Source organism: Phyllostomus discolor, chromosome 2 (genome assembly GCF_004126475.2).
Source record: "Phyllostomus discolor isolate MPI-MPIP mPhyDis1 chromosome 2, mPhyDis1.pri.v3, whole genome shotgun sequence".
Taxonomy (NCBI): domain Eukaryota; kingdom Metazoa; phylum Chordata; class Mammalia; order Chiroptera; family Phyllostomidae; genus Phyllostomus; species Phyllostomus discolor.
In genome coordinates, this window is record NC_040904.2 from 150,618,908 (window position 1) to 150,643,087 (window position 24,180).

Genomic DNA, 24,180 nt, shown 5'->3' on the forward strand with positions numbered 1-24,180 from the left:
ATATGAAATGTTAAAGGAATTTATCTAAGAAAAAGAAGCTCAAACTACGAACAGTAAAATGACAACAAACTCACAACTATCAACAAATGAACCTAAAGAAAAGAAAAACAACAAAAACCAAAACTAAGCCATCAAGTAGAACTGGAACAGAATCACAGAAATGGAGATCACATGGAGGGATTTCAGTGGGGAGGGGAAGGGAAGAATGAGGGGGAAAGGTACCGAGAAGAAGAAGCATAATTGGTAGGCATAAAATAGATGGGGAGCGATAAAAAGTAGTATAGGAAACAGAGGACTCAAAGAACTTACATGTACAACCCATCGACATGAACTAAGGATGGGGGAATGCTGGAGGGTTGGGGAACAGAGCAGAGAGGGGATAAAGGGGGAAAGAATTGGGAAAACTGTAATAGCATAATCAATCAAAAAATACTTAAAAAAAGAAAATATTATGCCAAGTGAGAGACATCAGTTACAAAGGACCACATATTATATGATTACATTTACATAAAACGTTTGGACTAAGGAAATATGTAAAGACTGAAAGTAGATTAGTATCTGCCTAGGGCTGGGCCAGAAAAGCAGTTAGAGGCTAAGTGGGTGGTAGTTAAAGGGTATCTGGTTTATTTTGAGGAGATAAAAATGTTCTAAAATTGACATTGATAACAAATAAATATATCTGTGAATATACTAAAAACCATTGAATTGCCTACTTTAAATGGATGAATTGTACACTATGTGACCTACATCTCAAAAAAGGTGTCAAAAAAAGCAAGGGCAAACAAAAGCAAGGGCATTGTATATAGCAGGCTAATATTTGTGTAAAAAAAAGACGGGGGAGAGTCAACCAACTATTTCAGCACAAAATGCTTATCCATGCAAAATGTGTCAGGGAGGACACAGGGAACTGAACATACTTACTGCCTTCAAGGAAGTGCATTGGTGGCCGAGGGACATGTTTGGAAGAATCTTTACATTGTATTATCCTTTTGTACCTCTTAAATTTTATACTCTGTGAAGTTTTAACAGGTAGATTAACCACATAGCTAATGGCTTTCCGGCCCCTCACTTGCATGGGTCCTTCATAAAGCCTCAGGAGGGGCCCTGATAAGGTTGACATGCTCATATGGTTTTGTAAAATTTGCAAAATGAGATATTAATTTCTAACAGCTAATCTTGCTGGTTCTTTCCACTTCAAATTCCCCTCCATTCACTTCTCTTTTTGTGCAATGTGCAGGGGAAGGAGAAAGGGAACTTGGCTGTAAACATTTGTGGGAATATTGTTAAAGTAAAGTAGACTCAAGAGAAACTTCCACTTTGGATTATGTGGATGGCTGTCGGGGACCACTCTGTGTGGTTTCGGAGATTGAAGTCCCGTGAAAGCAGGCTCTGAAAGGGGCTAGTAAGTCTCCCTGGAAAACCAGGTAATGCAGGTGGCAGACATGACCCGACTCTAACATTGAGGGTTCCCGTGGGAATCAGGCCTGAAATGTACATTGTATCCTTTGAAGCTTGCTGTTCTTTATTTTGTATAGCCCTGGTGACATAAACCAGATTTTTAAGTTCAAGGCATAAGGAGTAAATTCATCTCATGAAACACATCTTAAACACCCTCTGGTGTCAGCATGTCTCATAGACCCTGACCTATGACAGATCTCTGTGTTCTTTCAATTGTTGTCTATAGATAATACCTGTTTTTGTATGACTGTAACCTTTCGACATTGATTGATGAGCTATCCACGTATGCTGTATACACCTACACATACCATTCCCAAAAAAAGCCATTTGGGAGAAGGGCTCGGGGAGTTCCCCACTAGAGGGAATCGCCACCCCCTTTCCCTCCAGAACAACAAGATTGTGGCCAGGATGATTTATTTCTCATCCACAGTGGACAGGAGGAATTCTGCAGGATGGAGTTCCTCCCGCAGATGGCACAGTTAAATTATTGCTAGTAGACCTGGTGTTAGAAATGAATTCCAGAAATACTCTTATTATCCACTGTGCCAACTTATCTGGCTTTGTAGTAAGAAGGGGGAGGAATGGTTTTGTTCATTGTGCAACTGTATTTGTGCAAATGTATTGCACAATTGCACAATGAACACATCCTACCACACTCAGTACCATAAATATATGGGTATGGGAAAAGGAACAAGGTTTGAAGTGTGTAGAGTCACAAGACCATTTGGGGAAATTTTTCCAGTTGTCTGTGGGATAAAATTCGAAGCAGAGGATGAGGTTCTCATCAATGCATAGTCAAAATAGAAGACTTTACCTACACTTTCAAAAATTATTCCATTTCATTACTTTCTATCATTTATAAGTAATATACAAAAAAGCTATTTTAATTCCATTTCTGAGCCTCACAACAGTATTGGCCCTCACACCATCCTTCACTGCTCCCATCCCCAAAGTGGCACAGATCAGAGATAACCATCGTATTAAATGTTTGGTAACCAAAACTGAAGTTTTAATATCATGGCACTGGAGTGTCAATGGAAGCAGCACAATGTAAAGACACAATAACTTTATTTTCTTTAAGTATTTTATTTATTTTTAGAGAGATGGGAAGGGAGGGATAAAAAGGAGAGAAACGTGGATGTGAGAGAGAAGTGTCGATCCATTCCCTCTCACACACCCCAAACCAGAGACCTGGTCTGCAACCCAGGCATGTGCCCTGACCAGGAATTGAACTGGCGAACTTTCACTTTGCAGGACGATGCTCAACCAACTGAGCCACACTGATCAGGGCAAGACATGATGAGTTTAAACAGTTTAACTCATTTAGTGAAAAGCAAGCAGTTTCCATGGAGAGAATATAGGGTGCAAAGGGTGCATAGCCAGAAAAGATACTGGACATGTAGGAGGGTGAGATGACGAAGGGTCAGGCTAAAGAGTTTCAATTTTGTTGTTCTTAATTATGTATGAGTATCAGGAGTTCCATGAACCACTTTGAAACTGTGGGCATGTAATTTTTTTCTAGGGAGAAACTCCATAATTTTCACTGATTGCTGTAACCATGGAAGAGGCAGTTACATTCACTCAAAAACTATTGTGTTGGTTTACTATATGCCAGGTAAACTATATACAGAGCTTGTAATATGTGGAGGATAATTTGGAAGAAAGGCTGGCTGGGATGTAGTCATGGGGGCGCAATTTGTAGACTAGATTCAGGTTCTGTTATCTTTGGCAGGAACACTACAGACATAAGGCTATGTCCTTCTCAGTGCATCCAACCATGGTTCCCGTTGTCCTGTTACTGATGGTCTTGATATTTGATCACTTGATTAAGGTGGTGTCTACAAGCTATCTCCACTGCAAAATTAATGTTTTCTACTCAATAATTAGCAAGTACTTTGCAGGAAGACATTTGGAATGATGCAAATATCCCATTCCTTATCAATTTACCCTCACCTTTGATTTTTTAAACCTATATAGGCTCATGATTTGTATTTTTACAGTGTGCTAAAATCTTTTAACACCACTTTTTAAAAATTTTATTTGAGAGAGACAGAGAAAGGGGGCGAGAGAGAGAAAAACATCGATTTGTTATACCACTCAACCTTGGAGTATGGGGACAACGCTCTAACCAACTGAGCTACCCAGCCAGGACCCTTTTTTGCTTGTTTTTTGAAGTTTTAAAAACTGTGGTAAAAAAATACTAGCATAAAAGTTAACCCTTTAACCATTTTTAAGTATATGGTTCAGTAGACTTAACTATATCCACATTGTTCTGTAACAGATCTCTAGAAGTTTTTCACATTGTAAAAATAAAAAACTGAAATTCCATACCCATCAAAAACCAGTTCTCCTTTTCTCTCTCCCCTCAGCCCCTGACAACCACCATTTTACTTTCTGTTTCCATGATTTTGACTGGAAATTCGGAATCATGATTTTGACTGGGAACTACTCTACATACCTCATATACATGGAATCAGACGGTATTTGTCCTTTGTGATCACACTTATTTCACTCAGCATAATGTCCTCAATGTTCTGTAGCCTATAACAGGATTTCCTTTCTTTAGATGGAATAATATTCCATGTATGTCTATATCATGCTTTCTTTATTCATCTGTTGATGGACATTTTGGTTGCTTCCACATCTTGGATTTTGTGAATAATGCTGTAATGAACATGGGTGTTTAAATATTTCTTAAAAATCTTGCCTTCACTTATTGTAGATATATACTTGAAACAGGATTGTTGGATCATGTGGTAATCCTATTTCTAGTTTTTATTTTTTTATATTTTATTTGCTTATTTTTAGAGAGAGGGACAGGGAGGATGAAAGGAAGAGAAACATCAATGGGTGGTTGCCTCTCATGAGCCCCCTACTGGAGACCTGGCCCACAACCCAGGCATGTGCCCTGACTGGGAATCGAACCAGCAACCCTTTGGTTCCCAGGCCAGCGTCCAATCCACTTAGCCACAGCAGCCAGGGTCCTATTTTCAGTTTTTAAAGGAAGTTTTTTTGCTGATTTCCATAGTGGCTGCATCACTGTACATTCCCATCAGCAGTGCACAAGGGTTCCAATTTCTCTACATCAACGATTGTTTTTAAATTAAAATTTTATAGTGGCCATTCTAATGGGTATGAAGTGATACCCTATTTTTGCTTTGATTTGCATTTCTCTAGTGATTAGTTATGTTGAGCATCTTTTCATATTCTTGTTGGACATTTGTGTGTCTTTCTTTAGAGAAATATGTATTCAGGACCTTTGCTCATTTTTTGATCAGGTTAATTGCTTTTTTTGTTATTAAGATGTTAGAGTTCTTTAAATATCTGGATATTAATGCTTTATCAGATGTATGATTTATAATATTTTCCTGTTCCACGGTTGTCTTTTTATTCTGTTGTTTCCTTTAATGTGCACAAGTTTATAGGTTCATTGTGGTCCCATTAATCTATTATTGGTTTTGTAGCCTGTGCTTCTGGTATCATATCCAAATCACTGTCAAATCCAATGTCATCAACTTTTTCTCTATGTTTTCATCTAAGAGTTTTATCATTTTAGGTCTTATATTTAGGTCTTTCATCCATTTGGAGTTAAATTTTGTATATTGTATAAGATAAGGGTCCAGGTTCATTCTCTTGCATGTGGATAGTCAGTTTTCCCAACACCATTTTTTGAAGAGACTGTCCTTTCTCCATTGTGGACTAGGCACCCTTGTCAAAGATCATTTGACCACATACATGGGGGTTCATTTCTGAACTCTCTAATCTGTTTCAGTGGTTTCTGTCTGTACTGTCGCTTTTTTTGTTGTTGTTGCCCAAATTGTCCCCAAGCTGGCCAAGGGAACAGCACTCATTCTAGCTGGCTTCTGGGTCATTTTGATACGTCTTCACCATTCTTTGACAACCTCCCTGCTTCCTGGTACAAGATGTTCTGTTCTTTCGCTTTGCCTGTGATGGTCTCAAAATCAGCCATTTCTCTAAGGAGTGCTGATTAGTTTTAGTGAATAGGACATTTACAAGCCAAGATCCAGATGCCAGGTGTCCCTATTGATATTAAAGTGTCACTGTTCCTAGGCTCTCTCAGTGGACAGATAGGAAATATATTTATGTACGTAAAACTCCAATCCAAAACCACAAGTTTCAGTCTAGTTTTCACCCTTCCTGTATTAACTCTCTACTCAGATGATGTGAAATCTATCTTTTATTTTCCTTTTCCTCGTTTAATCAGTTCCCCATGTGTAACAAATCTCCCATCTCCACTGCTACCCGCTTACCCACACAGATACCTCCTCTCCTGCTTGGGCTCCGCCACCCACACCAGGCCTCCCCCCTGCATGAATGCCCTCCTCACACCCACTTATCGCCTCTGACTCCCATGCTGGGTGACTCCCATACATGGAGGCCCCCTCACCCTACAGGCTGTGACAACCCACAATTACTTGACTTTCCTCACCTTTCTCAGGCTCTGACCCCTGTGCCAGGATGCAGCCATCATGGACCCCTCCTCATTCACCTTGGAAAATAACACTCTACAAGGCTATTCCTCCATATGAACACTTGGGATTCTCACCCTGCCCCCTCCCCAACACACACATGCACAGGCACACACACAGCTTCCACAGGCACCTTGCTCATTCCATATGGGCTCTGGTAGCCAACGTAAGGCTGCCCCCGTGTGGGCAGCCTCATTCCCTTGCTTGGGCTCTGACACCACACACCGAGCCAGCAACCTGCATGGACTCCCTCTTCACCCTGCTCAGGTGAGGCCGGATCAACCTCTTTTATTCTCTGAAAAGTTTTGTGTAATTGGTGTCACTTCTTCCTTGATCATGTGAAAGAATTCACCTGTTGTTTCCTTTGTGGGAAGTATGAAATTCAATTTCTTAAATAGACAAAGGACTACTCACTTTTCTCCTGTCAGTTTTAGTAAGTTGGTTTTTGCCCTAGGAATGTTTCCAATTAATATACATTTTCAAGATTATTAGCATCATTTGGTTGTTAAATGTCCTTATTTTTTAAACTAAGCAGAACTATGTTAATTTCCTCCTTCAATTCCTGATACTGGTTAGTAGTGTCTTCTCAGTCTCTATCTCTCTATCAGTCTCATTAGGGTTTATCTACTTTATCATCTTTTCCAAGTACCAATTGTTGGCTATGTTGATTATGTTTACTATTTCACTAATTTCTGTATTTATCTCTATAATTGTCTTTCTTCTATTTTTTAAAAAATTGTTATTGTTTCTTATTGTATCTTATTGAGGTATTAATAGCTGCTTAGATTAAGGGAATAATAAACTTTTCCTGTAAAGGGCCAGATAGTAAATATTTTAGGCTTTATTGCTCAGGGTTCTCTTCCATCTCCCATGAATTTGTATATGATCACTATCCTAGTAATTTTTAATATTTTATTTTTTTCATTAGGTATTAACTTAAAGAAGTGCTGTAGAAAGAAGTATGGATAGAAGGGGCTTTATATGATTCTAATAAATAATACCTTATTTAGTGTACATTGTTACTATGCTGTTAGTAGTATGAAAGCAGCCACAGGCATACACATGAGAGTGAGTGTGGCTGTGTCCCAATACACCTTTATTTACAAAAACAGGTAGAAGGCTGGATTTGGCCTATGAGCCACATGTCGCTGACCCCTGACTTAGATCATTAGATCCCTGACACACCTTTTTCCATGGTCTGTTATTTCTCTTGGCTTTCATCCATATCTTGTCTTGTGGTAAGTCAGATTATTTTGGAGTGGATGTTGGAATTGCACTTGATAAACTGTAGATAGTTTAAAGTTCTGGATGATGTTTTTCTTCCTCTAGATAACTTCCTTTTTCTTCTGACAGGCAGGTAGACAGACTACTGTCACTTGTAGTCTCTTTAATCCAAACAGGGAATGAGATAATTTGATGCTGGGTGAGCCCACATGCATTCCAAATTATAACTTGATGTGTATACTTTTCCCTTGCAGCTCTCCACTCTAATTTTTGTCCCTTCAGCTCCCTGCATCTGTTAAAAATTGTGTTAGCTTCTAGACCTCTGGGCCTCTACTTTCAGAATTGACATGAGAGGTGGTCTTAAATGCCAAACTCACAACCCCTTTCCTAGGTTTTAACACCATATTTCCTTATGCATTGCTTTCTTCCTGATACTTTCAAACAGATATACAGGGGTGGGCAAAAGGAAGTTAATAATGATACAATAGGACTCTACAAATGGCAGCAGAGTAGGTGGAAGCTACACTAACCTACTCCCAGGACCAAACTGGAATTACAACTAAATTACAGAAAAATCATTCTGAACAACCAACTGAACACTAGCTGCAGAGAAGCCTTACAACCAAGGACTTATGGGAGAAAACACACCGCCACAATGACACTGGCAGGGACTGTGAAGGAGGCAAGAGATGGCTGGCTGGGCTCCCACGAGCAGCAGCTGAAGTGACAGAGGAATATTTCAGCAGCTGGGTCAGGGAGGGTGGTTCCCCCTGAGGTGTGTGGAGTCTAAATCCCAAGATCAGCTCACCAGCCTAGAGCACCAGAACAGGGAAAGGAACCCAAGTAACACCCAACTGTGAAAAACAGCAGGGTTTCTGTCCACCAGGGAGATATGGCTGCAGACACAGAGTGCCTCTTAAAGGGTCAACACACAAAATTTCGTTTGCAGCCACTTACCCTGAGCTCCAGCACAGGGAGGGCAGAGCAGACTAGAGACACGTGAGGAGAGACGAGTTGGTGGCTCTGGGGAGAGAGCTGAAGTGTCAGCCACCAGGATCCCTGTGATGAATCAGTCCCCATACTGCAGAAGCCATCTTGCTCAGGCAGAGCATTCTCCTCCAAATGGTATAAGCCTGGAAGGAAGCAATAGCTTCACCTGCAGGAAACCCTCTATCCTACCTGTGGAGCTTAAGCCGGGTTGCTGAATACAGCTGGAGGCTATTTCGTGATGAAGCCTGAGAGCAAAGTTGTGTCTCTGAGATTTCAGCTGACCTTCCCCTGGTCCTGGTCCTGGTAAAAGCTGGCTTTGGTGTGCATCTTTGGTTCTTTCTGCATACACCAAGGCCCAGCAGAGGGAGCCACAAGCTGTGGATTGCTGATACCTCCAAACAGGTTGCCCAGGGCAAATCACACGACATGGTCTGCACCAGATTCTTTGTGGATCTACTTAATACATAGAGACAAACACTAAGATACAGCCCAAATGGGACGACAAATAAACAGGCCCCAAATGAAAGAACAAGAGAATTCTCTAGAAGAAGAATGAAATGAAATGGAGGGAATACAGCATTACATAAAAAAAATGATACCCAATGATCAAGTGGGATTTATTCTGGGAAGGCAAGGTTGATATAACATGCACAGATCAATAAATGTGACTCACCACATAAACAAAATGACGGATAAAAACTACATGATCATATCAATAGATGCAGAAAAAGTATTTGATAAAATCCAGCATCCTTTACAATAAAATACTACCAGAAAAGTGGGAATAGAGGGAACATACATCAACATTATAAAAGCCATATGTAACAAACACACTGCCAGCATCATACTCAATGGGCAAAAACTACAAGCATTCCCTTTAAGATTGGGAATAGGGAATTCCACTTTCACCTTTCCTACCCAACATAGTACTGGGAGTCCTAGTATAGCAATCAGACAAGAAGAAGAAATAAAAGGCACTAAAATTGGAAAGGAAGAAGTAAAACTATCTTTATTTGTAGATGACATGGCACTGTCCATAGAGAACCCCAAAGATTCTACCAAGAAACTACTAGAACTGATAAGTGAATTCAGTAAAGTAGCAAGATACAAAATTAATATCCAGAAATCAGCTGCATTTTTATATGCCAATAATGAACTATTTGAAAGGGAAATTAAGAAAACAATCCCATTCACAATTGCTTCAAAAAGAATAAAATACCTAGGAATAAACCTAACCATGGATGTAAAAGACCTGTACTTGGAAAATTGTAAGACACTGGAGAAAGAAATTAAAGGAGATAGAAATAAGTGGAAACACATACCATATTCACAGACAGGAACAATTAACATTATTAAAATGTCCGGACTACCGATAGCAATCTATAGATTCAGTGCAACTATTATCAAGATACCAATGATGTATTTCACAGAACTAGAACAAATATTTCCAAAATTTCCATGGATCCACAAAAGGCCCCAAAGAGCAACAGCGATCTTCAAAAAGAAGACCATAATACCTAATATCAAACTATACTTTAAGGCCATAGTCATCAAAACGGCATGGTACTGGCATAAAAAACAGTCACATCAATCAATTGAATAGTATAGAGAGCCCAGAAACAAACCCATACCTTTAAAGTCAATTAATATTTGACAAAGGAAGCAAGCACATACAATGAGCTAAGGATAGCTTATTCAATAAATGGTGTTGGGTACATGCAGAAAAATGAAATTAGACACCATACAACAATAAATGCAAAATTTATTAAAGACTTAAATGTTAGACTCAAACCATAAAAATTCTAGAAGAAAGCATAAGCAGTAAAATCTTGGACATTACCCATAGCAATATTTTTTTTCTGATATATATCCTCAGGCAAGGGGAGCAAAAAGAAAAATAAACACATAGGATTATATCAAATTAGAAAGTTTTTGCACAGCAAAGGAAACCATCAACAAAATAAAAAGGCAACCTCCTGAATGGGAGAATATATTTGCTGATATATCTGATAAGGTGTTAATATTCAAAATTTATACAGAACTTATAAAACTCAACACCAAAAAACACCCAAAAAACAAAAACAAATAAGTTAATTAAAAATGGGCAAAGGACCTGAACAGATACTTCTCCAAACAGGACATACAGATAGCCAATAGATCTATGAAAAGATGCTCAGCATCACTAATCATCAGAGAAATGCAAATTAAAACCACAATGAGATATCGCCTCACACTTGTCAGGATGGCCATCACCTATAAATCAATAAACAAGTGCTCGTGAGGATGTGGAAAAGAGGGAACACTTTTGTACTGTTGGTGGAAATGCAGATTGTTGCAGGCACTGAAGAAAGCATTAATTATGGAGTTTCCTAAAAAAAATTAAAAATTGAACTGTCTTATGACCCAGTGATTCTACCTCTGGGAATATTTCCAAAGAAACCCAAAACACTAATTCAAAAGAACATAAGCAACAGTATGTTCATTGCAGGGTTATTTACAATCGCCAAGACATGGAAGCAGCCCAAGTGTCCATCTATAGATGAGTGAATAAAACAACTATATGTATACATAGATATACACAATGGAATACTATCCAGCCATAATTTTTTTTACCCTTTGTAAATGAAGGGTAAAATGAATGAATGAACCTAGAGAACATTATGTTAAGTGAAATGAACCAGTTGGAGAAATACAGGTTCCCTATTATTTCATCCACATATGGAATCTGATTAACAAACTGAACCAACAAGCAAAATAGTGGCAACATCATAGATAGAGAGCAGATGACAACTCTAGGGGGTGGAGAGGGGTTAGAGGGTGGAAGGATGGAACAATAAGGAAAAATACTCATGGACATGGACAACATGTGTAGAGATTGCAGGTGGAGGAGTGTATAAGGGGGATTAATGGCAATGGAAAAATACAACTAAAATGTGACTATTAATAACACAATAAATAAGTAAATAAAACAAGAATAAACTGTTTTGCATACTCACAACTATAAACCTACTCTTGTCCACTCCTGTATAATTTCTCCAGCTTTTAAAATAGTATTCAGTGAAAGAGTGAGCCCAAGACATGTATTCTGCCAATGCTGGAAACAGAACTCTCTTTGTATTAATCATTATTTCTTAGCCTAGAATGGGCCTTTTCAATATATAGATTTCTGCCTTTGGTTCAGGAAATTATGTTGATTTTCTCCTTAAAAATTCAATTGCGGGTATAAATGTTACCCTTTTTGCCTGCCTTTTGCTTATTTCAGTCATTGTTGTACCCTTTTTTAAAGCATTAATTCTTAACCCTTAAAAAAAAACCCACTCAGATATCATGATGCTCCTTTCAGTTTTATTTCCATTTCTACAATGGTTTTGCTTTTTTCTTTTATTTCTTTCCTAAGTTGGTCACTTCATAGTTCATCTTCTGTTATCTAACCATCTGTATTTTTACATTTTTGCATTGCCTTCTTCTACCACAGCAGTACACCAGTCGCCCCTTGTCTGTGGTTTCACTCATCAGGGTTTTAGTTACTCCAGTCAACTGTGGTCTAAAAATACTAAAATTTCCCCCAGACTATAAAAAGCAAAAGGAGTTCATCGCCACCAAACCAGTATTAAAAGAAATGTTAAAGGGGCTTTCTTTCCCCTTAATTTTATATATGTTTTGGAGTCTTTGAAGTTTATTTATTTTCAATTTTTTAAAATTACATTTCATTGATTATGCTCTTAGGGTTGTCCTGACTTCCCTCCTTTGCCCACATCCACCCAGCAGCCCCCACTCCCTCAGGCAATCCCTACACCATTTTTTTTTTTTTTTTATCTATGGGTCATGTGAATAAGTTCTTCTCTACTCCATGGCCTACACTGTATTTTCCATCCCCATGGCTATTCTATAACTGCCTATTTGCACTTCTTTTTTTTTTTATTCTTAATACATTTTATTGATTATGCTATTACAGTTGTCCCATTTCCCCCTTCACTCCCCTCCACCCTGCACCCCCTCTCCCACCCATGTTCCCCCCCTTTAGTCCATGTCCATGTGTCATACTTATGAGTTCTTTAGCTTCTACATTTCCCGTACTCTTCTTGCCCTCCCCCTATCTATTTTCAACCTACATTCTATGCTACTTATTCTCTATACCTTTCCCCCTCCCTCCTCCTCCCCCCCGCTACTGCTAGCCCCCCATGTGCCCTCCATTTCTGTGGTTCTGTTCCTATTCTAGTTGTTTACTTAGTTTCTTTTGGTTTTGCTTTAGGTGTGGTTGTTAATAATTGTGAGTTTGCTGTCCTTTCACTATACATGTCTTTTCTTTATCTTCTTTTCTTAGATAAGTCCCTTTAGCATTTCATAAAGTAAGGGCTTGGTGATGATGAACTCCTTTAATTTGACCTTATCTGAAAAGCACTTTATCTTCTCTTCCATTCTAAATGAGAGCTTTGCTGGATAGAGCAATCTGGGATGTAGGTCCTTGTCTTTCATGACTTGGAATATTTCTTTCCAGCCCCTTCTTGCCTGTAAGGTCTCTTTGGAGAAATCAGCTGACAGTCTGATGGGAACTCCTTTGTAGGTTACTGTCCCCTTACCTCTTGCTGCTTCTAGGATTCTCTCCTTCGTTTTTACCTTGGCTAATGTAATTACGATGTGCCTTGGTGTGTTTCTTCTTGGGTCCAACTTCTTTGGGGCTCTCTGAGCTTCCTGGAATTCTATCTCCTTCACCAGAATGGGGAAGTTCTCCTTTATTATTTGTTCAAATAACTTTTCCACTTGTTGGTCCTCCCCTTCTGGTACCCCTATAATTCGGATGTTGGAATGTTTAAAGGTGTCCTCGATGGTCTTAAGCTTTTCTTCGATTTTTTGAATTCTTATTTCATCATGCTTTCCTGCTTGGTTGATTCTGTCTTCCTTCTGGTCCACTGTATTGTTTTGAGACTCAGATTCCTTCCTTTCACTATTGGCTCTCCTCCGTGTATCTTCCTGCATCTCTTTTATGGTAACCTGCATTTTTTCATGTAATTTGCATCCAAAATCAACCAGTTCCGTGAGCTTCCTGATCACCAGTGTTTTGAACTGTGCATCTGATAGATTGGCTATTTCTTGGTCACTCAAAAGGATGAGTCCTGGGGGACTGATCTGTTCTGCTGGAAACATATCTTATGTCTTTCCCTGTCTGTCCTATTATTTTATTTATTTATTTATTTATTTATTCTCCGGTCTGGTTGCTCTTGTTACGGTGGGGGGCAGAGCCTTAGGTGTTCACCGGGGCTGGGCACCCCAGTCGCTAGATTGTGACGTTATATGTGGGGGCGGGTGTGGGAGTGGGGATGGGAGGAAACAGTGGCAGTAGTTCCGTCCTCCTGGGATCTCAGTCTCTTTTCTGGGATCCTGGGCTGCGAGCTCTGCCCTGGTCCACAATCGCTGCCCCACTGAGTCCCCCAGCCGCTGCTTGTGTATTCAGGGATCCCCGCTGCACCACTGCGCTCCCGCGCCCCAGATGGCTGTCGCGCCGACTTTGCGCCAAATTTCCCCCGACCTACGCGCGCCGGCAACCCACGCCAGCCCCACACCCGCTCGGCTCGTCATCCCCTACCAGTCTGGATGTACGGGTCTACTTCAACTTCTTGGCTGTCCGACTTCCATTTAGATAAATCCTCTGACAGTTCTGATATTATGACTGCAAATCATTGTTGTAAATTATTGTTGTTCTGTTCTTGGTTGTCCTATTTGCACTTCTTAATCCCCTCACCTCCTCACTCATCCCCTCACACCCACCTCCTACCTGGCAACCATCAAAATGCTCTACATATCCATGATTGTGTCTCTGTTCTTTAGTTTGATTTTTACATTGAAATTTTGATAGATAATGTGTTTATCACCATTTAGTTACTCCTAGTTTTGATCTTTTTCTCAAAAAAGTCCCTTTAACATTGGTTTTATGATGATGAACTCCTTTAGTTTTTTCTTGTCTGGGAAGCTCTTCACCTGTCCTTTGATTCTAAATGATAGCTTAGCTGGGTAAAGCAATCTTGGCTGTAGGTCCCTGCTTTTCAAGACTTTGAATACTTCTTGCTGATCCCTTCTAGCCTGCAAAGATTCTTTTGAGAAATCAGCTGACAGTGTTATGGGAACTCTCCTATAGGTAGGTAATTTCTTTTCTCTTATTGCTTTTAAGATTCTCTCTTAATCTTTTATCTTTGGTATTTTAATTATGATGTGTCTTGGAATGGGCCTCTGTGCATCCATCTTGCTAGGGACTGTCTGTGCTTCCTGGACTTGCATGTCTATTTCCTTCACCAAATCAGGTAAAGTTTTATTTAATTATTTCTTCAAGTAGATTTCCAGTTTTTTCTTTCTCTTCCCCTTCTGACACCCCTATTATGAGAATGTTGGGCCTTTTGAAATTGTTCCAGAGGCTGCTTACCCTATTCTTGTTTTTTGGTCTTTTTCTTCTTGTTGATTGGTTGTTTCACTTTTGCTTTCTTGTATTCCCAATCATTGATTTGATTCATGGCTTCATCCACTCTACTGTTGTTTCCCTATACATTGTTCTTTATTTTTAAAAAATTCTTTCATTGCTGTTCAAGTACAGTTGTCTACATTTACCCCGCCACCACTCCCCCGCCCCACCCCAGCCATCCCCACCTCCCTCCTGATTCCACCTCCCATTGTTCTTTATTTCAATTAGTGTATTCTTTGTTTCTGACTGGATCTTTTTTTATGCTGTTGGGGCCCTCAGTAAGTTCCCTGAGCATCCTTGTAAACTGTTTTGAATTCTGCCTCTGATACATTGCTTATCTCCATTTTGTTTAGCTCTTTTTATGGAATTTTGAGTTTTTCAGTCGGGCCACATTCCCTTGTCTCTATTTTGGCAGCCTCCTTGTGTTGTTTTGATGTATTAGGTAGAGCTGCTAGGACTCCCTGTGTTGGTAGTGTGCCCTAATATTGTAGGTGTCCTGTAGGGTCCAGTGGCACAGACTCCCCTATCACCTAAGCTGGGTACTTGAGTTGTGCCCTTCATATGAGCCAGGTACACCCTTCTTTTGTAGTTGAGGTTTGATTGCTTTTGGGAGGTCAATGGGAGGGATTTACCCAGGCCAGTCAGTTACAAGGAGTGCCTGTGACAACTAAACCACCAACCTCTACCCTCCGTGGAGGATTAGCTGTGCAAGGACAGGGTGGTGGTGCTCTGCTGTAGTCTGTAGCTGTCCACTAGGTGTACAGGCTTGGAGTTTCTTGGGTGGTGCAGGCCAAGGTCAGACTTTACCTGTGTTCTTCCTATGGCCACTCTGCCTGAGTTATAAAGCAGTCTGAGATGGCTGCTACTTGTGCTGGGCTTGGAGATTCCCAGGTGAAGCCAAGCTGTGAATCTAGGCTGGCTGCTGCTAGTGCCAGGCCTGGGGCCACTTAGCAAGAGGTTCAGGTGCAGAGGGCTTACTGAAGCCAGCTATTGCTTATTTGATTTGATTTAGGATGTTATGAAGCATGAGCCAAGACCAGCCATTCTATGGAAAAATCAGTTAACAGTTTGGGTGGGTCCATTAAGTTAGGTGGAACTGAGTCTTGGGGCATCTCCAGGGCAGGGCAGTGTTAGCCAGGTTGATGAAGTCTCAGATACAGCACCCACTTGCCAAGTCTGTGGCTTATGGGTGGAGGGCTGAGAAAAGGGACAATGGCCTCTGCTTATCTTTCTGTCTAGGAGAACGCTGTCCCCCAGCTCCCACCTTGATTCCAGACACTTCAGTTCCTCCCTGTATGCCACTGGTGCCTTCCAAGCTGCTACTTTGGTGCTGGAGCTGAGAGGGAGTGAGTCTGAGGAAGTTCATGTGTGCGTTCTTTAAGGGGAACTCCTTGGCACTCCAGAAGTTTCTTCCACCCACTCAACTCCCACAGGTTTTTTGCAGCCAGAAGTCATGGAGACTTACCTTCCTGGCACTGGAACCCTGAGACGGGGAGCCTGGTATGGAGCTGGGAGTCCTTGCTCCTCATATACCCCTCCTCAATTTCTTCCGCCACATGTGGATGTGGGACCAGCCCATTCTGTGTCTCTGCCCCTCCTACCATTCTGGATGGATGTGGCTTCTTTAAATCTGTAGTTGTCAGATTTCCATTCAACTCAGTTTCTGACAGTTTGAGTGATGGCTGTTCTATATTTTAGTTGTAATTTTTATGTGGTTGTGTGAAAAGGTAGGCCATGTTTACCTATGCCTCCATCTTGACCAGATCACATTTTTCACTGTACTTTTTCCATTACCATTTAGTCCCCTGCACCCCCACAAACACCCCACTGTTTCTATGTCCGTGAATCCTTTTCCCTTTTTGCTCAATCCCACCATCCCCTAACCTGCCTCCCCCACTAGCTGTCATCTGTCCTCCATCTATGAGTCTGTCTCTGTTTTGCTTGTTAGTTCAGTTTGTTCATTTGATTCTACATGTGAGTGAAATCATATGGTATTTGTCTTCTTCTGACTGTTTTGGCTGTAAAAAAAGAAAATTCTATGCTTTGAGACAGAATAAATGGACCTGGAGAACATTATAAAGTGACTTCTTTAGGGAGGAAACCCCCTCAGAAAGGAAGAAAACCCATAAATATAATGAAGTGGTAATAAATATGTATTTAGCAAGAATCATTTTAAATGTAAGTGAATTAAATTCTTCAATCAAAAGACATAGAGCAGCTGAATGGATAAGAAATCAAAACCCATATATACGTTGCCTACAAGAGCCTCACCTCAGAACAAAATGCACACACAGACCGACAGCACGGAAAAGGATATGCCATGGAAGTGGAAACCAACCAGAAGAGCTGGGGTAGCAGAACTTACACCAGACAAAATGCACTTCCAAGGAGAGATTGTCTTAGGTAAACCTGACCTAATCAGAGGTGTCCTTTAAAAGAGGACTTAGAGGCTGACTGTGGAAGAAGCCAGAGACTCTGCTGCGGCCCCCCCAGCAACAACGTCCAACATGAAGCACCTATGCAAAGGGCCGTGTGTCAGGCAATGGCAGCTGTTCTCTAGCGGCTGAGTCTTAGACCTATGACCACAAACAACTAATCAGCATGAGGATTCATTTAACTCTGAAACTGCCATTATTTTTCATGTCAAAGATCAGAAGTTTCTGATGGCACAATCTAGATATACAATGCATCATAAATAATATGGTTGGTGATCTGTATTGGTTATTTGTCACTGCATTACAAATTACAACATACTTAGTGGCTTAACCTAGTACCCATTTATTATCTCACTGTTTCTGTGGGTCAGAAGTCAAAGCACAGCCCAGATGGGTTCTCTGCTCAGGGTCTCACAGGCTCAAACCCAGGTATTGAGGGGTTGGAGTGCCTCATTTGGAGGTCAGGGATCTCTTCCATTTCCCATGAATTTGTATGATTATCCCAATTTCTTTTTTACCCTCACCCAAGGACTTTTATTTTTCATTGCTTTTAGAAACAGAGGGAGAGGAGAGGGGAAACATTGATGCAAGAGAAATATTGACGGGCTGCCTCCCATACACGCCTGGACCAGAGATCTCATGCACCCGAACCTCAACCTAGGCATGTATCCTGACCAGGAATCAAACCCACAACCCTTCGGTTACTGGGCTACACTGGTCAGGGCTATCCCAATGATTTAACATTTTGTTTTTATTAGGTATTAACTTAAAGAACTACTTTAGATAGAAATGTGAATAGAAGGGTCTTCATGTGAATATAATAGACATTGTGATATTTATTAATCTACATAACTAGCATTCATTAATGAAAGATGCCTTAGGTGTACTATTGAATAATACTGGATATCTAATATACTGGGAAAACTCAAACTGAAATAAAATAAAAATATTAAACTCCAACCACTGGCACCATCATGGTTCGATGCCTAACACTACACCCAATGCCCATGCCATTCACCTCCCCTCACCTCACCATGCAGGCATTTTATAATCCCACATCATCACTGGAGGGCGAGTACAGTCTAAGAGTTTGAGAGAGAACACATTCCCGTAATTTTTATTACAGGATATTGTTATAATTGTTTTATTACTATTGTTGTTAATCTCTTACTGTGCCTAATTTATAAATCAAACTTTATCACAGATACATGGTATATATAGGGTTTGGCACTATCTGAAGTTTCAGGCATCCACTGGGGGCCTTGGGATGTATCCCCCATAAATAAGGAGGGATGACTATAATTGCTTCATTGTCTGTTGGTTTTATAATTTATGTCAGGTGTTTGGCAGGCTGTGTCTGGGGCAAGAGTACAGATATGAGCTCTGACCAGGTCTAAATTTAAAAGTATAAATTAAGCTTTAAAATTATTAAATAAAATATATTCTACCCTTCTACCTTGACAAATGAGGGGAAATGCCAAAAAAAACTCAGTTATCATCTGGAGGGTGGGCCCCATGTACTACAGGCTTCCCCAAATAGGTTAGTGTTCTAGGAACCCATCCCTAACAATATGCCAGCTGGTGTTGTTGTGAGAGGTTGTGTTCAGCTTCAGTGAATCCCTTTTGAAGACTCAACGTATTTGCCCATTTCACAATGGGTGAGTTACGAGTGCACCTGCCCACACTGCGCTGAGTGTTCAGCAGTTTTTTACTAAAAGTGGCATGCTCCCTGTGCCCTACCCTCTCTATTCACCTGATCTTGCCCCAAGTGGCTTTTTCTGTTTCCCCAGATAGAGAAAAAAAGTCCTCAAAGGGAAATGTTTTTGCCGATGTGGAAGAAGTGAAGCAAAAAATAGCAGAAGTACCAAAAAGTACCAAAATCGATGAGTTCAAAAACTGTTTTCAGTAGTAGGAAAAAAAGTTCAATAGGCGTATTGCAAAGTAATGGAGAGTACTTTGAAAGAGACTGAATTTAAACACAATTTTTTAATAAATAAATTCTGAGTTTTTTGGGGTCCCCCCTCATACACCTTTAAAACAACGAAAATGTGTAAAGCTCTATTATTGAAATTCAGTAAATATCAGAGAACTTAATTATTACTGCACGTCTATGTGTTCTCTTGATGTGCCAGCAATGTTTGTATATAAAATAAAGCAAGTACACATATTCTGTAAGTTAAATTACTTATTCCATGAATTTTACTTTTGGCCTCTATTTCAGCACAACCACTAATAATATTGTTATATATCTTCACATAATTTGTGTTCCACTGACAGTAATGATCTACAGGATTGCAAATTTAAACATGATTACATTAAGAGTATACCAAATTTATATGGGGCATAAAAACTTTGGTACACTTTGAACACAAAAGAAAATCAATGGGAAACAGTACTTTTTTTTTATGCAGGAATCTTTCGTATTTGTGCTGAAAGAAATTGACAAGTTAGTCTTCTGTTTCCTAAGGTTTAACGCTCAAATCCTTTCTGCTCTATGAAGCAATGTCAGTAGCAGTGCAATCCACAAATCTGCTGTGGTGTTTGGCAGTTTTGTTTTGAAGATATTAACCAAAGAATTTGGAGAAACATTTCCCTAGAGAGCTGAATGGGGATATTCACACAGAACTTCAGAGTTACCGGTATTAATTGCATTGTGCTAATACTGAGCATCAGCTCCAATGTGACAGAGCAAATTTATTGTTAATAAATTTGTGTGCTTGTGATACGTGGGTCCCTCCAAAGTGTGGGACCCAGAGCAGGGACCCCTTTTGTCTGGGTCTAAGATTAGTACTGGTATTTGATTATAATTTTCATCTATGAAATGTTTTCCTGGTTACTTTTTGTCCGATGACAAGCTTTACTGCTCTTCCTCACTTATTTTTTCCTTTACTATCTTTGTATCAGTGTAATGCCAAGTATTTCATACTATATATCCTTCCTTCCTTTCTTTCTTACCCCTATGCTGGATGTAAAAGCTGCTACCTATCTTTCCTCCCCTATTACTCCAACAGTCCTCTGTACATTTACAAGTCTTCAATACTATTTATGTACTTTGCCATTTGTGGATTTTGACATCCAGTTTTGCTGGAAATAGTTTGCATGGTGGTACAAGTTGAACTGTGTTCCCCCTCTCCTCCTCCTTCAAAGGTAGGTGGAAGTCCTAACTCCTAGTAGCTCAGAATGTGACCTTGACATTGCAGATGCAATTAGTTAAGAAAGTCATACCAGAGTAGGGTGAGCCCTAACTCAACATGACTGGTGTCCTTACAAACACAGAGCCATGAAAAGTCAGACACACAGGGAGAAGACCACATCATGGTGAAGGCAGATACTGCGGTCATGCCACTGCAAAACTGCCAACAAGGTACAAGAAGCTGAGAAGGTGCAAGGATGACCCTATGGTTTTCAGAGAGCACGGCCCTACGTACACCTAGATTTCAAACTTCTAAGCCCCAGAACTGTGAATCAATAGATTTGTTGTTTTTGTGGTACTTTGTTTACAGCAGCACTAGTAAACCAACACACAGGGTGTGCCCACCGCTGCCCCCGCTGCCTTCCCAATGCTCTGGTTGATTCTTAGGAAAAGGTGGAAGGAACTTTGCACCTAAGCTGTTGCCAAGTTCACTGGTCACCATTTTCCACTTGTACAAAAGAATTCAGTCACTAGAATTGTCTATATGATTGCCCCCAAAAGAACATGTTCCTATTCCATATGCTAATCACAAAGTATCCTGACTAAATAATAACAAGGGGTATTTATACATATGGAGGCAAATAAACTTCCCCATAGTGTGAGACTGCAAAATGTAAAGCTTTTGAGTGATTGTTTATGTCCTTGCTAAGTGCTTGCTTTGTTACTGACAGAGGCTGTCTGTAAGTTGTTACATACCTAGTTCTGGTAAAAGTCCGGCGTGCCCTCGAAGTCCCATAGGAGAACACAAGTTTACTCTATGAGAAAAATAGGAAGCTCCATTGTTAGAGCTGTGGAAGCCTCAATGAGGTCACTATTCCAGACCTTCATGTACTCCTGCTACTCCCTGACCAGTATTAGTTCATTAGAGGGTATTTTGTAAAAATATGTACTTCTTGGGGGCTTCAACTTTGTACTAGGCAAGTGTGTAAGATAGCCCTTGAAGTGTGGCTTGGCCATTCTGAATAAATCAGGACACTTGGTTTGCACAACACTTCAGGCTTCTATTGATTAATAACATCCCCTTTCAGCTACTTTCCCACTTCCTTGCTCTTTGCAATACTCTTTTTAAGACTATCTCCTTCCCTCCCATTCCATTCTGAATTCATTCCAATCACCCCTTTCCCTCACTACGCAGTCACCAATGAATTTCAGATCATCAAATCAAATGGCCAATTTAGTCACCTTATTGAATCCCTCAGCTACATGTGACACACACTTGATGCCCCTTTTGTGAAACTTGGCTTCCAAGACACCATTTTTACCCCTTCGTCTCCTCCTCCCTCCCTCTTCTCCTTCCCATCTGGCATTTAACAGGCTGCCCCCTCTCAGTCTTCTTTGTTGCGTCATTCTACTTTCCCTATTTGTAGGCATAGGAGTTACACTACCATTCGGTCTGCGCACCTTTTCTGTTTACCCACCATCTGTTTCCGAAGAATCTCACCTGGTTCCACTGGTTTAAATACTATTTAGACACTGATACCTCCCACAATGATTTCTCCAGCACTGAAAATGGTCCCTGAATTCCAGATGTACCCAAGCAACAACTTCACATTTCCACGTGGGCTAGTTTGGAAGTAGATTTCTCAAACTCACCACACCTGACACAAAACTTTTGATTTCCACTCCCACCAGAAAATGTTTTCACCCCTCTGTAGTTTTCATTCACCTCAGTAAAAGATAACATATTTGGTTTCTTAGGTCAAAAGCTTTGGAAATATCCTTCACTTCTTTCTCATTTCACCTCTTGTCCAACAAATGAAGTTGGCTGTATCTTAAACATATACTCAAAATCTCATGTTTTCTCCACTGCTACTTAGTAATTTAAGCCACTATAGCTTCTTACCTACACTAATGCAAAATCATCCCCATTGGTCTGCCCATTTCCACAACTGCTCCCTAACAACCTGTTCCTCAGACAGCAACCAATGATAAAATGTAGGGTTGTATCACTCCTCTGCTTATGTATGCCCTTCCACTTTTCCTGTCACACCACAAGTAAAAGCTAAAATCTTTACCAATGCCTATAAAGCCCTATGTAACCACACCCCCACATTCCTTCTTAAATCCATTTCTGACCATTCTCTTCCCTCATCCTACCAGTCTTTGCTGCTACACTCACCTTTTAGGGCATTTGCACTCAATTATTTCCTCTGCTAGAATGGTCTTCTTGATATCAACTCTTTCACTACCTCCAGATCTGTTGCACTGTACATTACAAAGGCCTTCCCTGATGAACTTATGTAAAAATACTCTCCTTTATTTCACTTAGTAACTTTAACGGTAACTGGTATATTTGACTGTTTTATTTCCTCACTGTAAGTCCCAAGTGAAGGATGTCTGTCACACTGTGCTGCATTCCTAGCACCTGCATCAGTGGCCAGCATATTTGTTGAATGAATGAATGAATGAATCCTATCGGATACTAGAGAGGCTGACTGTATGATGTCCCAATTTCACCTCATATAAACCTCTCCCCAGACTTCCTGAATACTGCAGCACCACTTCTTCTGCAGCTAACCCTGGAAAGCACACGCGTAGAAGCAGGCAAATAGTGACATTTCTGAGCTACATCCTCAACAAAATTATCTTCATAAAGCCAATGAAAACTCATTCATAGATTAGAGTCCTTCCAAACTGATGAAAATATACCCACTGCTTCATGGAAAAAATTAACTAATTTCTTCACTAATCACAAGATGAAGGATTTTTTCTTTTTAGTGTGGCCCCAGAACAGTGCCTGGCACCTAGCGGGTAACTCAGCTCCTAAAACGAATACACAAACACATGGGCAATGAGGGTCTTTCAAACACTAGGAGACACTACTCACTGCCACCGCACTGGCTCAGCCTGCCATCTAGTGGTAGTTATTTCCAACACAGTACTAGGGCCCATTCTGTCATTAGACTTTGGTTCTGGTGACCTCCATCTTAGCCAATTTCTTCAGGAAACAGCCTCCAACTGAGGACATCATTCCAAGATTTGGGACCTGTTGGCATAAATAGCCGTTTTCCGTGAGTATTTGAAAAAGGGGGCATCATACCACCACAAAAAGGGCATAAATGGTTTGGCACAGGTAGATTACTATCTTAAGTACAAAGGTGTTGGGCATAAAACTCCTGAATGGTCTGCCCAGTGAGGGATGGTGTTCAGTCTACATCCAAGTACTTTACTTGTAATGATCACTGCATCCCACCCAATAATGACTGACAAATTTCAGAATGTTTATACCCACTCTAGTACCCTAGACACTGTGACCAGGCACTTGGCTTCCTCTGCCCAGGACGATATAAAAGTACTTCCTTTTTAATTTTTAAATTTTAGATAGAGGGGGTGTGAAAGAGGGAGAGAAACATCAACGTAAGAGGGAAGCATCAATTGGTTGCCTTCTGTACACAACCCACCTGAGAACTGAACCTGCAACCCAGGCATGTGCCCAGACTGGGAATCAAACCAGCAACCTTTCATTTTGCAAGCCAACATCCAACCGAGCCACTACAGCCAAGCTGAAAATACTTTGAGAGAAGGTAGTGTCGTGAGATCACTTTAGATAAATACCTAAACTGTTTATAACATTGCCTACTTACTATCTCTATGCCCTCCCTGGACTGTTATCTCCCACTTCAGGTCAACTGTAGTTAAAAAAACAAAACAAAAAAACCCCTATAAATAATAAATTGTTTAGGAGAAATAACAAGCATTCCTCTCCCCCGCTTCTTCTGAACTATGACTTCCGTGTAATACTTTTCTATTATTTCCCTAATAAAGGAATCTCTAACACACATTCACAATTTTGGCTGTTTGGGGACTTTCTAGAAATGGAATAAAACTTTATGAAATACTTGCTTTTTCAGTCAATGTAAGTTTTTCATTTATGTTGCTGTATGCAGCTGGAGTTCTCATTATTTTCAGGCTACGTAGTATTTCATTGTACAAATAGTC

The 24,180-nt window shown here is 40.3% G+C and overlaps 1 long non-coding RNA gene across 1 annotated transcript; it reads left to right on the forward strand.

The window, feature by feature from the left end:
• The first annotated feature begins 1,002 nt into the window (after nucleotides 1-1,002).
• Nucleotides 1,003-24,180, forward strand: LOC118499026. The gene is made up of 3 exons (XR_004901524.1): nucleotides 1,003-1,014; nucleotides 15,681-15,685; nucleotides 23,924-24,180. It is a non-coding gene; the product is annotated as an uncharacterized LOC118499026 (long non-coding RNA).